Genomic DNA, 13,526 nt, shown 5'->3' on the forward strand with positions numbered 1-13,526 from the left:
ACTCTCTGCTAGTAGTGTCTATAGGAGAAGCGGGGATATAGAGGAGGTGGCCAGCACCTCTTTCCATTCCTTCCAATGCTCATATATATACAGTGGGTACCGAAAGTATCCGTACGGCTGAGAGGATCAGTAGGGAAAACGCGTTTTTCAAAACGCTCCCAAAAATAGAATTCTCAGTGGAATTCAATAAATTTTTTTTCAAAGGTTAACATTAAGGCGGGGTATCATGTGATTTTTTTGGGGAATTTTTCAACAACGCGATAGGTGGTTTTTATCGCGTTGCGTAAGTATCCGTACGGCCGAGAGGCCCAGTAGGGAATGGGCTTACTTTGGAGGCCTGTTATTCAGTAACTACGTAATATTATAGGGTGGGAAATTTCTTAAAAAAAAGAGCTGCATTAGCTCTATCTGTGGTCATAAGATCACATTTTTTAAGTTTCATTTATAGTAATGAAATCAAAAATGAAAACACGAATTATAAGTTTTCCGTTTTCTTCCCCTCGATTCCCCATCACCAGTGTTGCCATATCCCAAAATCTCTTTCTTCCCTTGGACGGAAGAGGGAGAAAGAGAAAGGGTAAATATTTTTTGATATGGCAACACTGGTGATGGGGAATCGAGGGGAAGAAAACGGAAAACTTATAATTCGTGTTTTCATTTTTGATTTCATTACTATAAATGAAACTTAAAAAATGTGATCTTATGACCACAAATAGAGCTAATGCAGCTCTTTTTTTTAAGAAATTTCCCACCCTATAATATTACGTAGTTACTGAATAACAGGCCTCCAAAGTAAGCCCATTCCCTACTGGGCCTCTCGGCCGTACGGATACTTACGCAACGCGATAAAAACCACCTATCGCGTTGTTGAAAAATTCCCCAAAAAAATCACATGATACCCCGCCTTAATGTTAACCTTTGAAAAAATTTTTATTGAATTCCACCGAGAATTCTATTTTTGGGAGCGTTTTGAAAAACGCGTTTTCCCTACTGATCCTCTCAGCCGTACGGATACTTTCGGTACCCACTGTATATACGTACGTACCACCACCATTATGAATGACGGCGCAATCTTATGTAGCAGCAAGACCCGATAACGCACAATGCTGCCTACCACCACAATGGGCCTTTTCACTGTTGTTGTATACAAGGAAGAAAAGAAAGAAAAAGTCAAAAGAAAAGAAGAAGAAGCTTCTATAAAACTATAGTACACTTTACTGCTGCCTACATGTACTATACGCTGCTGGATGAAAACAAACAAGAAATGTTCAGACCGGAACGATGTCGCTAATGGATCGTGTGCTCTGTTAAGTGTGTCGCTATATAGACGACCATTTTTCGACGTTAGCAAATGCGCGGCCAGACATTTTCACGGCTGGGGTCTGAATGGTTTTTTTGGCGACATGTTGACGTGTTCACACGTCAGCTCAGCTCGCAACATTGTGGGTGGTCAACTTTTTCGAGTCTCAGGAAACTGTGACAACATCTTTTTCTCTCCTTTTGTTTCCTTCGACATGTGGAAGGACTTTGGGCTGCTGCTAACCGGTGACAAGTTTTGTATCGAGAAAAGTTCTTCCCCCCCACCAGAAGACTTTTCGGAGATCAACAAGACAAAAACTGTGTAGAGGAAACGCCCGTGTTGACAAGGAACGTCACAAGTTTGATGTTTTTCGCAGAGTCATTCCCTTGGTCCGTTCAACAATCTTCTGAACAACAACAATTTTTTCACCTTTGAAAATGATGTCATTTCCAACGCGTCTGTTCAACTTTTATTTTCTATCCAGGAAAAAATACTCAAAGGCAGTTGCAGCAGTGCTGCAGGGGGGGAGTTTTGTAAATGGATACGGATCACGCAATATGTTTGGCGCACCTGATGCGACACCGGAAGTCGACTTTTTTTTTTTTTTTATGTGACCCAAATATTTCGAAAAAAATAACATTTTTCCACTACAATGAAAAACAGAAGGATGTAAAATATTTCCCCAGAAAAAACATACACACAAAAATTTGTTGTTGAGGAGAGAGAAAAAGAAAATGTGTCTGTCGGGACGACTGGCTGCCACATTATTCTGTGTAAACTCACAATGACTTGAGCCAACAGAGTTTGATGAAGTGCATTGAAGAGCCCACACATCCATTCAATAGAGGAAAAGAAGAAAACCCCATCATGGCGGAGTTTGTCATTCGGTTTTATAGTTTTGCACACTGAGCGAGAGGAGGAGGAGGGGGGTCTATTGATACTATTCACCTGTTCGTGTGGGCTCTAATTCAACTTTGGTCCACACTGCGTATACACGTATGAATAGCCCGTTGATGGCTCATAATACCACCCACCCCGCACATTTCATCTTTTTTACTTTTTCAGTCGGGGGGGGGGGGGGGAGCGGGAGGTTTGAATTCAAAAGAAGGTGGATACTATATAATATTCTTTGTGTGTGTGTGACGCAAAAGTCTCGCCAGCAGTGGCGGTATTGTTATTTTTCTAATATGAAAAAAAAAAAACAGACATTTATCCACCCTCTTTTTGTCCGTTCTCGAGTTGCGTGTTTTCGATACAAAATAAGGCACAAATGCGGGACAGACGGTTGGCCATACCGCATTTCCATGGTGTACGGCCAACAAAGTAGCCAACGATTTTTCTATTCGTCTAAAGAGAAACGCCGACGTGTGTCCCGCGTGAATTTGAATGCGCGTCGCTAAAACGATCCGCCGACGCATTCCAGCCCCAGAAAACGGAATGAATACAAAACTAATTCCCGACGTACATCGTTTAGCGACGTTATTATTTCTTATTTTATTTACCCCGCCGTTTTTTCGACAATCACAATCTGATGAGAAATGATTAAATTGAGTAAATAACAAAAAAAGAGCGGATATCATAAATGCGACCATTAGAGTCGAGAGCCGCATCCCCCGCCGAGTCTTTGCAACTTTCTCCTCCGCCAGAGAGACAAGTGGGGCGTAATTTCGACCTTTTGTGTGTACGTGTGTCTTATGGCAGGAACTGACTACCGTGAACGCCGAGAGAGAGAGAGGCACACACAATATAATAGTGTACTATACATCGGGTCGTCCCGCAACCCAAAAGAGTAGAGAGAGGGAAACACACAAATAATAAAAGACTCTCTCGGCTCTGCTCCTCACTCACTATCAAAAGGAGCAAACAACAATAGGGCATTCCTTGTGTGTGTGTGTGTGTTATTTATCTATTAAGATTACCACTATATATTATATAGACTGAGCGGCACAGGGGGGGGGGGCTATATTGGTTCTTGTTGTTGTTGTTGTTGTCATTTGGTGAGAAAGGGAGTGGCTGCGTTAGATTTTTTCTTCTTCTTTGGCCGTCACACAAATCTCCAGAGCTTCTTCATAGATATTTGTGTGCTACATGTATTGCCTCTCTCTCTCTCTCTCCATAGAAGAAAAATAAGAAGAAAAAAAGAGGACGACAGCATCCATCAAGGATATTCTTTTGCCGATCAAACACAAAAGGGGAAGCGCCCGAGGAAGTCTGCGGGAGCAGCCGAGAGGAACCTAAAGTTCCCTGGCTGTGTGTCTGTGTCTGTGTGTATATATACTACACACACAACTATACAGGGCGACACACAAAAGAAAAGAAAAAAGGGATGAAAAGAAGAAGAAGAAGAAGTGGATGAGGCATCAGGAACGATCCTGATGCGCGAGGAAATGAAGTCATAAATTACCTCCTCTTTTCTCTCTCCTAGAACCTCCCCCCTACCATCCACCCCTTTTTGTAACGCTCTGTGTTGTCGCTCGGTCGGGAGAAACTGTACGAGTTCCCATGTCTAGATGGCAAAACTTGAGTCTATAATAGACAGAAAAGACATTGATCTGCATGATAATTGAATCACTCTAGTGATCCTTCGGCTCCCTTTTCACCGGCGCCCATTTTTCTGTTTTTAAAAGAGGGTTTGGATTTTATTCTTTTTCTCAGAGATTCAATGGGAAATGCCCCAGTCGTTGTGGAATAAAAAATGTCGGCAGGTTGCGCCTATTTTTTAGAGCGTTGCGTTATTGAAATCTGATCAAAAGAGTTTTGATGATAATAGACGAAACGATGATGAGTGGCACAGCCAAAGGTGCTCTTATTTTCTGATTTGATTTCGGGATGGAATCGGTTGATTGAATAGGGGGGTCGCAACGATTGCCAACGGTGATAGATCTCTGCTGCACCCCAACCCAACAGAGAAAAGAAGATATAAATCCCGACGTTTGAAAAGAATAAGTTCCCGCCAGAGCGCCCGTGGGCTGCTGCTGCTGCTGTGCCCTCCTCCCAATAGCGACACAAGAAAAATGAGATCAGCATCTGAAAGATTCGGGCTCCTCTTCTTCTTTCTGATGGCTCGAGTCGACGTTCTTCTTCTTCTTCTTTTATTATTTTCCAACAAGAGGATCTTTTGGTGGCGGTGGGAGAAACTCGGAGCACTTGCACGCCATCGATTGTCGTGTCCTTCTTCTTCTTCTTCTTCTATTCACCATTTTCTTTTCACCAGTCCCGCGTGATGCGCTCCTCCTTGCTGCTCCTTTTGTGCCGCTACAGACCCTGTCTGCCCTGTGTGATGGCGGCAACAAAAGGAGCCAGCCGACTGCTTTATGACGTATATTTATTTGTGCGGTTCTATAACCTCCTCCTCTCCCATTCTGCCATTTTCCCTCTCTCTCTCTCTCCCGCTCCTATAGATCCTTCACTCACCCCCCACTCCCTTTTCTATAGAGACGAGATAGATATACATACACACACTTGGATCCGACGGGATATGCGGGGGCACAACGAAATATGACAGAGCAAAAGGGAAGAAGAGGCCGAAATCGTTCGCCCATCTCCAAATTCAATCGGCTAAAATCATTTCGAATTTATTACCGCATTTTCAAACGAGTAGTTTTGCAACTACAGTCGATGCCATCTAGCGCGACATCCGGTAGGATCGAACAATTCACGTTTTAGAGTTAAATGTTAAAAAAAACTATTGCGCAACGTAGAAAACAAGCAATCGAAATTATTATTCATCCCGATACTTTTTTTTGTTGCGTGTGAAAAGAACGGACTTGTTTCCCCCCTTCCCTTTTCATTCCACCTATATTCACCGGGCAGAGCTTCTTCTTCTTCGTACCCCTTTACAATACTGATTGATTATTGTTGAAGAATGAGAGAATGTCAACAAAACAGGCAAAGTAAAAAAGAAAAAAGGACAACAAAAAAAAAGGAGGGGCGCACTCCCGATTGAACTTTTCGGGACTCCCGGAAGACTTCGCTCAAAGTAAAAAAGAAAAAAAAAGGGACAGTGAACAATTGCATTTGATATGTCCCATCAAACAAAAGATCAGTGGGAGAAGATGATATTTTGTTAAATGAATCAGTCAGCAAATTGAATTGTATCCTGGGAGCGCTAGCAATAATTCATATTGAATCAATGTTTTTTTGAAAAAGATTCGATATCTGAATGTCAAAGCGTCGGCGTCCGACGTTGTTTTCCTATGGCATTTTTCTTTTCTCCGCTTCAATGTTGTCTGCTCTATCTAATGCACAACAATATGGCTGGCGGGAGAGAGGGGTTGGAGGAGGAAGTGACGTGGGCGTGAGCCGAAGAATAGGTTCCTGCACACAGAAGAAGAAGAAGAAGAGCCATGCCATTTCCAAGCCAAAAAAGGGAGAGAGAAAGAGAAAAGAATGGGCCACCAACAATGAGACAATTGTGTGAGCCTCTAAACACAGAGAGAGGGGAAAAAGAAGGAAGGAACAAACGGGCCATATAGGACGACGACGACGACGAAGACGACGACGTCGTCGACGGTGTGTGTCTCTGTATATACATGCACTACTACTGCCAATACAATAGCCTCCCCACCCACTATATATAGCTGCTGGCTATATACTTTTGGCTCCCGCTGAAAAGGGGGCGGCTATTATGTAGCGTGCCTTTTGTTTAACGGGACAACAGAAAAACCGTCCGGCTCCGGGTCGTTCAAGTCCCTTCCACACACACAACAGCGTGCATCGTCTCTCTCTCTCTCTCTATGCATGTGTATGTGTGTGTGTGTGTCTAGATACAGAGAGTGCAGAAAAAGGGAAGACATGCACGAAACTTATAGGGGAGCATCTAGCAAAGGATAGGGACTTAAAAAACCGGGAGAAAAATAGAAGAGAAAAGAACACACGGACTTTTGGAGATGACGACGACGACGGCAGAGAAAGAAGAAGGGAGGAAACTATTGTATTGTGTCCGTTCTCTCTATTCGACGAACACTAAAGCTGGCCCCCCCCCCTTCTTCCGTCGTTCTTTTTTTGTTCCATTTTTCTAGACTTTCAGCACCCAGCGTGAGTGTATTCGGGGGAAAAGAAAAATGACTTGGGAATCATCGGGAGACGAAATTCATCGATAAAACCAACCGCAGTTGGAAAAGTGGAATCGGAATTTCAAACGAAGGAAATTACGTTTTCTTTAAAAAAAAAACAAGTTGGCTACTTCGTTCACCCAAAAGAGTCAATGGGATCATGGTCAATGCCAAATTTTCAAAATGATTTCACGAGGAGAAGCAGTTCGAATAAACAATCGAGTACCGGTCAGATTTCTGATGAAACCATTTTAGACTTGACTTGAAAACAAAATAATGTTAAACAGGATTCACCAAAGAAACAGGTGATTCGTGAATCAACAAAAAAGAACAACAACAATGAAACTGGGCATAATTTCGCCATGTTCCGTGTCTACTTTTCGCAAAAGGAAAATTAGCGGGTGAATCTCGCCACAGATTGTTTTCGGGCGTGTTTTGACAACGCCAGCACCACCTAACGGTGAAATACCAAACTAAATGTGTCGACCAATCGAAATCGTTACAAGGCAGGCTGTTACCAGGTGTTTTCGACACAAAAGATTCCGATGATTGACACCTCTTTTTCATTCATTTTACTAGAAATAATCTATCACGATAATTCGACAACAATCAAACGGATTCAGCTCAAAAACAGAAAGTTTGCCAATAGTACTCAGAGACTGACGTGATGTAAAAATGTACCTGTTGAATTCGTTTCTCTGGAAGTTTCTCTGGAAGTCGTCACTCGTCAGTCCAGAAGGAGATGATGTCACAAAATAAGTAGCTTGAGACTATTGATAATCAGACCGATCCTGCGTCCATCGGAATGTGTTACTTGACGAGAAAAGCAGTCGACGACTTCGGAATGGAAAATAGCAGACGACGAATTCAATCATAACATACAGTGCAGCCATCTAGTAGTCCTTTGTAGAGCTTCGTCGCAAGCACCACGAACGCAATCAAATAAGCGCTTCGTTCACTTTTGAAGTTCCTCCGGGTTGTTTCGATTTCATATCCTAAAAACGCAAAATTTTTTGTTAATATGGATTCGTTGAATTTTGAAAATTATTTCAAAACAAAGTTAACTGTTTAAAATTGGTTTCAATGATTGAAAACTGCTTGTGACATGTATAGGCTTCTTTTTTGCTCGAATCAAACTCCATTTCTAAACTCGGAAGAAAAAAAGAGATATTTCAAACTTGTTCTACGCCATCTATACATATCTTGTGCACAGAAAACCTGCACAGTGCACACAACCGCCACTAGGTGGTTCTTGGCACCGTTCCCTTGGCGTGAATCACGACCGCGCACATCTAACGCATTTGAGGTTCTTTTTCTCCCCCCCCTCTCCCCAATGGCCATTTCTTCCAGTGCATTTGGTTCCCCTCATTTCTTATCCTTTTTTTGCTCCCAACCCGACCGTGGGGATTTATACGATTTGGCTCCCATGGATGTAACCCAAAAAAAGCTTCTCCAGTGAGAAAGAAAAGAAAAAGAGACGAGGAAATTGATGACCTCATAAATAACCGGTAAGTGCTGTGTATAACACACCTAACGCACACACACACACACACACAGATATACAAGGCACACAGTGCGAGGACCGGCCGAGTAGACGAGAAATAAAAGGGGAGAGAAAAAGAAAAAAGAGATGATGGAGCCGCATAAAAATATTGAGAGAAGAACCCCAGGAAAAAAAAGGGACCAAAAAATATCCAAACGGGAAACCGCACGTCGCATGAATTATGTCAGACTTTTAACATGCAAAGAAGAAGAAGAAGAAGAGTGAAATATACAGAGCCGAGTCGTACATCAGCTCGTAATATAATAAATGTTGAAGGTGGCCAACAGCAGCCGTTAAGCAGCGGCACATATACACACACACACCGGTGGCGCTTTATTTTTATTTCATTCCACATATTTTTTCTTCTTCTTCTTCTTGCATAAGTCTTTGACATCGATCCACGTCGTCATCCTTCCTCCCTCCTCCTCCCTAAAGTATTTATTTTATTTTTTCTTCTTCTCCGCTTTTCGGGTGTCTTAAATAACATTCGAAGCTAAATCATGACTGTAACGATGAGGACGGACTTTTGGGCCTGGTCATGTTTTAAAAAAAAAGCAACATTTTATTTCCTAAGAAGCGCCACCCAGGTGTCAACAACACGTAAAAACTTCAAAGATTTAATCCCATCGAAAGTTGCCCAAGTCGATGCCCAATCACGAAAAAACACGAAATCAAAGTTTTTGGAATTTCCCGCTTTTATTAGAAAATGATTTTTTTATAAAAGTTGAGGAAATTAAGTCGGTGGCAACGGTTGAGTGGCGACCGACATTTTAGGCGCTCAGGTAGCGTCACGGAAGGCGATTTTCTTGTTGTACTACACAACGTCACGATTCAGGGCATGAAATTGCAACCGTTTCTTCACCCGCTTGTCTACCAGCAGCACCTTGACACGGCCATAACAATAGGCCTTTTAAATGATGTCATACTCTTTTGTCTCTATACACGCCATTTTCAAACGTCTAGAACACAAATAGCCAAAGATTTTTCCCATGCGACATCAGTATTACATCGCTCCGCCAAACAAAATTTGGTGCGGGGTTCAATATTGTTATTATTTTATTTGTCCAGTTTTCCATGAACAATGAGGCCGTTAATGAGATAAAAGTTTTCTGGACGGACTGTGTGTGGGGTTGTGGGGTTGGGGGGAAGAGATATCGTTTTATATATTCAGGTGTGTGTGCACCATCACGGCGTGATGAGTCGGCATTTAAACAATTCCCTCGGTCACACGCATGTCTTCTTCTCTTATTGCGTTCTCTATCTGCTCCCCTTCGTGATAGATCCTCCTGCCCAAGAAATATAAACGGCTATAGGACGACGAGGTTATTTTGATAAGGAGGGAGAGAGAGAGAGACGGACTTTGCTAGAAAAAGCCCAAGCGAATGTCTATATGGGATCGATTTGAATCGATGCGGAAGAGAGTATAAGGCTTAGGAGCCTGGCTGGCTGCTTGCTGCTGCTCCACGGTGGCCTCATTAGTCCGACTATTGATCACCAGACAGGCGGCCGGAATAGCCTCGCAAGACATGCACACAGCATCTTCTTCTTCTTCTTCTTCCATTCCGTTGGTAAAGGAGAGTGAGCTGCATTAGCAAATCTGCTGAGCAGAATATCCCACACACCAACCAACCCCAGGACATTCCTATTTCCCAGGGACGGTTAATGCCAGTTAAAGATAAATCTCATTCCTGTGCTGCGCGTAATATTAACTAAATACAAGATGGTTGTCGACCAAAGGGGATCTTTATATATAGGAATAGGGCTGCTACCACCACTACTACTACATCCCCCCTCTTCTTCTTCTTCTTCTTTTCTTTATCCGTCGTCTCGTCTCGTTTCGTCGTTCGTTCGTTTTCTTTTGTGTGTGCCAGCCCCGCGCGTCCGGGGCCTATCCTTGCTGATGGAACCGGATGGTTTTATGTAAGAGAGAGAGAGACCCTTCTTCTTCTTCTTCTCCTTTTTCCCGTCTTTCCTCGATGACGACGGGGACGTTATTGATCTGAGCTTCAAGGATGTAATATACAAGAAGAAAAAAAAGAATTTGATTTGAGTTTTTTTCCTCCTATATAGGCTGGGCACTCGAAGTTTCGGCCAGCCCCGCTCTATATATAGACATGGGCCTATTATTATTGAAAGCTCGGCCTTTTATTTTTTCTCCCCCGTCATTTCTCTCTTCACAAAACGCATCAACCGTGACCGAATCAAAACGAGGACAAACACTTTTCTCTTCTTTCCAAGTGTCATCTTTTTTTTTTGGGGGGGGGGGGGGGGATTCCGGCCGTGATTTTTCACCAGTTCACATACTACCCCAGAACCGGAACAAAAACAAAAAAGAGATGTTTCAATTTTGTTTTTTCCCACGGACTAAATTCCGCGTTGAAACAAAAAGATGCGCAAGATGTCGAGGTCACGACCCGATCAACAGTTGAGATTGATCTCGCACGAAAATGAACAATAGATTTTTAAAGAGCACCGGTTTAAAAGGAATAAAAATTATTCAGTCGGCCCAGCTCATCTTTCAACGATTTCAGCCAATGAATCGAACTAATACGGTGCAGGACTTTGTGTCTATGAATGATGATGATAATATTTCAGTGGTGCATTTCAAGTAGATTGTGTAATACTTCCCCCCCTCTTGAATTCGACTTAGACTCCTATACAACTTGATAGATGAAAAATAAGGGTGGAGGGGGGTTATATGGCTCGAACCATATAGTACACACACACACACATATAATACTTGTTGAATTCACACAGCCACCACCACCACCATCATCATCAGGATGTGCTGTTTGCGTGTGTGTGTGGAGGAACGCTAGGAACTCGTTTTTTTCCCATGGCTCTCTGTTCCATCCGCTATTCCGGAACGCTCTCTCTCTCTCGACAACACAAACAAAATATTGGATAAGGGAGAGACAGGAGAGGGGGGGGGGGGTTATTTCTAAATCTTTTGTCCGATCGAATTTGATCCCCCCCCCTCTCCATCCTTCGTGTGTGTGTGAGAAGGAATTTCATCGATGAATGATGCAGGGGAAAACGGGTGGGATTCTTTGTGCAAAGACTATATAAAGTAGGCGGAGCTTATAAGGTCAAAGGGTAAGCATCGGAAATTCACCGCCAGAATTTGAATCATGAAATGAAACCGTCGGCAACACTTTCTCGTACACACACATGGGACTTGGTAAGTGTAATTAAAAGTGACGTCATAGTCGATCGATGGTGATGGATGGATTCCACTATACAGTCAGAAAGAATCTCTATTCAAAAAAAGGAAAATAAGAAAATAAGAAAAAAAAAAACGCCACAACTCAAGCGTATGGAGGCCGTGATTCGAAGCGGAAGTGCCCGTCGATAAATCAACCGCTCCAAAGAGACTAGTGAATAACAGCATAATAGTCGAGTTTCTTCTATGGGGACCTTTTTTCTTCCTTAGAAACATTTTCGTTGCTGACTCACACGACCAAAAAGTCCTCCGCTCTACTGATGGTAAAGGAAAAAAAATAAATAGATATATATTTTCTTCTCTTTCTCCACCAGAAACTTACGGCGGGCACCATCACGGCTCGTCAGGTGTTGGAAGAGAGAGCGTATAGAGATGAATAAGGAAAAAAAAAATAAGAAAAGGAAGGAAAAACCTAGTGTGTGTGTGTAGTATGCCCAGGTGAGGGTCCATTGAAACTTGTGAAGGAATGAAATATATATATCTATCTCTATATATATTTTTATTTCTCTCTGCTCCCCCCTGATATTCTTTGGTGTAAATAGCGCGACAACCTTCTCGGCTACCTTCTAAACGACCCCCCACTTGCGCTTCTCTCTTCACCGAGCTGGACATTTTTTTTTCTTTTCCAACTAATAGCTGGCCAGCTCTTTTTCTTTTTTTATATATATAGATTTAAACTTAATGGCCTTTTAATCGCTTTCGCATGGCCGAGGCCTAAACTCGGAAAAAGAAATAAATTTCCTCATTTTTCAACGTGCACCTATAGAAAATCAAAATCTTTGATTTCAAAAAATGAATTCAAAGATGCTTCTTTTTTGTTGTTGATCCTGTTGACTCTGTACGCGTAATTAGATAACGTGATCAATGAGGAAGCGACAGATTGGAGCAACAAAAGAAATCAACAAAACAAAAAAACAAGACAAAAGGAGTCTGGCGAAAAAGAGTAAAAAGCTGTCAAGTGGATTTATATTTATTGTGGGTTATAATAGAGCCAAATAGAATATCACACACAAAAAAAAGAGAGAAGAAGTCTATTATTATCAAAAGTGAACAAGAAAAGAAAGAAAAAAAGGGGGGAAGAAGAAGAAAAAAAGGTCGAATGAATGGCGGTTTTTCATGTGTTCCAGTTCTGTGAATGAAAAATAAAAAAGTTCTTCTTCTTCTTCTTCTTCTCAATGGACAGAAAAAGGACCAAAAGTTCTTTGCTCTATTGTTGTGTGTCTGTCTTATATATGTGTATCTTACAAGTAAAAGGACACTCGGAAACACACGTAAACCGGGCTAGCGATTATCCATCGGAATTATATACTACTACGGCCCAGTGTTTCACATATCCAAACCGGAGGAATGATTTGAAGAAAAGGATTGTAAACTCTTATAAAACGTAGGCTCTATATGTTTTCTTCTTCCATAGGTGCTAGAGTGCTAGTGCTATATAGTTGCTAGAGGATCAGATATCCTGCGGTTTTGGGCAACGGGAGGTCAAAATACCCCGCAGTTCCCGGGTTCTTTCAGAGGGTCCGCTGCTGCTGGGCTGCTGCTGTACGGACCGGAAATCGGTTCCGTCTCCTCCCCCCGATGCGACACCTTTTTTTTATATATACATCCATAGAGTCTCCTCCCTTCTTTCTCACCTGGGAGGGTGAAGGAGAGTCAAATGCTTTTCATGTTGTCTTATATCCCCCCCAATGACAACCCCCACAGCTCTGATTTTTATTTTTTCTCTTTTCCTATGTACGCGAACCTATATTATCCCATTCACAATTTTTCTATGTACATACGCGTTCCAGTCGAGTCCAGGTCTTATAAGAATGTGAGTAAGGAGATGGGGGGAGGGGGGACATTCTCTTATATACCGTGTGCCGCGATTTGACGGGGAAATTTCTATGGCAGTTTCAAACCCCCCGCCAGGGTCTTCATCCGCATCTACCGATGCCAACACACATTTCAATCATCGATTTCCGGAATTTTTTTTTTTCCACTTCGTCCTACCTCGTTCCCATCGCTCCCTGGGCATCCAGGACATTCCTTTCTCTCCATTACTTTCAGTAAAATTCCCAACTATCAAATTTTTTAATTTTCAAACAAGTTGAGAACTTCCCTTGTCATAAAGGGATTAGTCATTGGTTGGATGTATAAACCGTTTAGTTATATGAAATTTCAATTCAATTTTGATGATAATAATTTATAGCCCTCCTCCTCTTTCGGCCAGTTACACCTATGTGATGAATGTTTTTTTTTTCTATTCTTAAAAAGAGCTTTTTTAAATGACGATTCATTGCCAGGTCATTAGCGCGTTGATACCAGTAAATAATAATAATAATAATAATAAAAGGTAAAAAAAAAATGTTAGTTGAGCTCCGGCTGGATGAAGTAACGTGTGGCTGATATTTTGTCGCTCCATTA

The 13,526-nt window shown here is 42.1% G+C and overlaps 1 protein-coding gene and 1 long non-coding RNA gene across 3 annotated transcripts in view; one reads left to right on the forward strand and one right to left on the reverse strand.

Moving 5' to 3' along the window:
* Positions 1 to 13,526, reverse strand: part of LOC124200453 (homocysteine S-methyltransferase YbgG-like) — a 43,656-nt gene that overhangs the window by 9,148 nt on the left and 20,982 nt on the right. Inside the window, exon 2 of the mRNA XM_046596692.1 lies at positions 7,036 to 7,349. The gene's annotated coding sequence lies outside the window, so the exon portion shown is untranslated. The remainder of the gene's footprint in view (positions 1 to 7,035; positions 7,350 to 13,526) is intronic.
* The window catches only part of LOC124200454, a 42,813-nt gene that overhangs the window by 7,420 nt on the left and 21,867 nt on the right, over positions 1 to 13,526 (forward strand). The window lies entirely within an intron of this gene.

The sequence above is a fragment of the Daphnia pulex genome, chromosome 8 (assembly GCF_021134715.1).
Source record: "Daphnia pulex isolate KAP4 chromosome 8, ASM2113471v1".
NCBI classification, from domain to species: Eukaryota; Metazoa; Arthropoda; class Branchiopoda; order Diplostraca; family Daphniidae; genus Daphnia; species Daphnia pulex.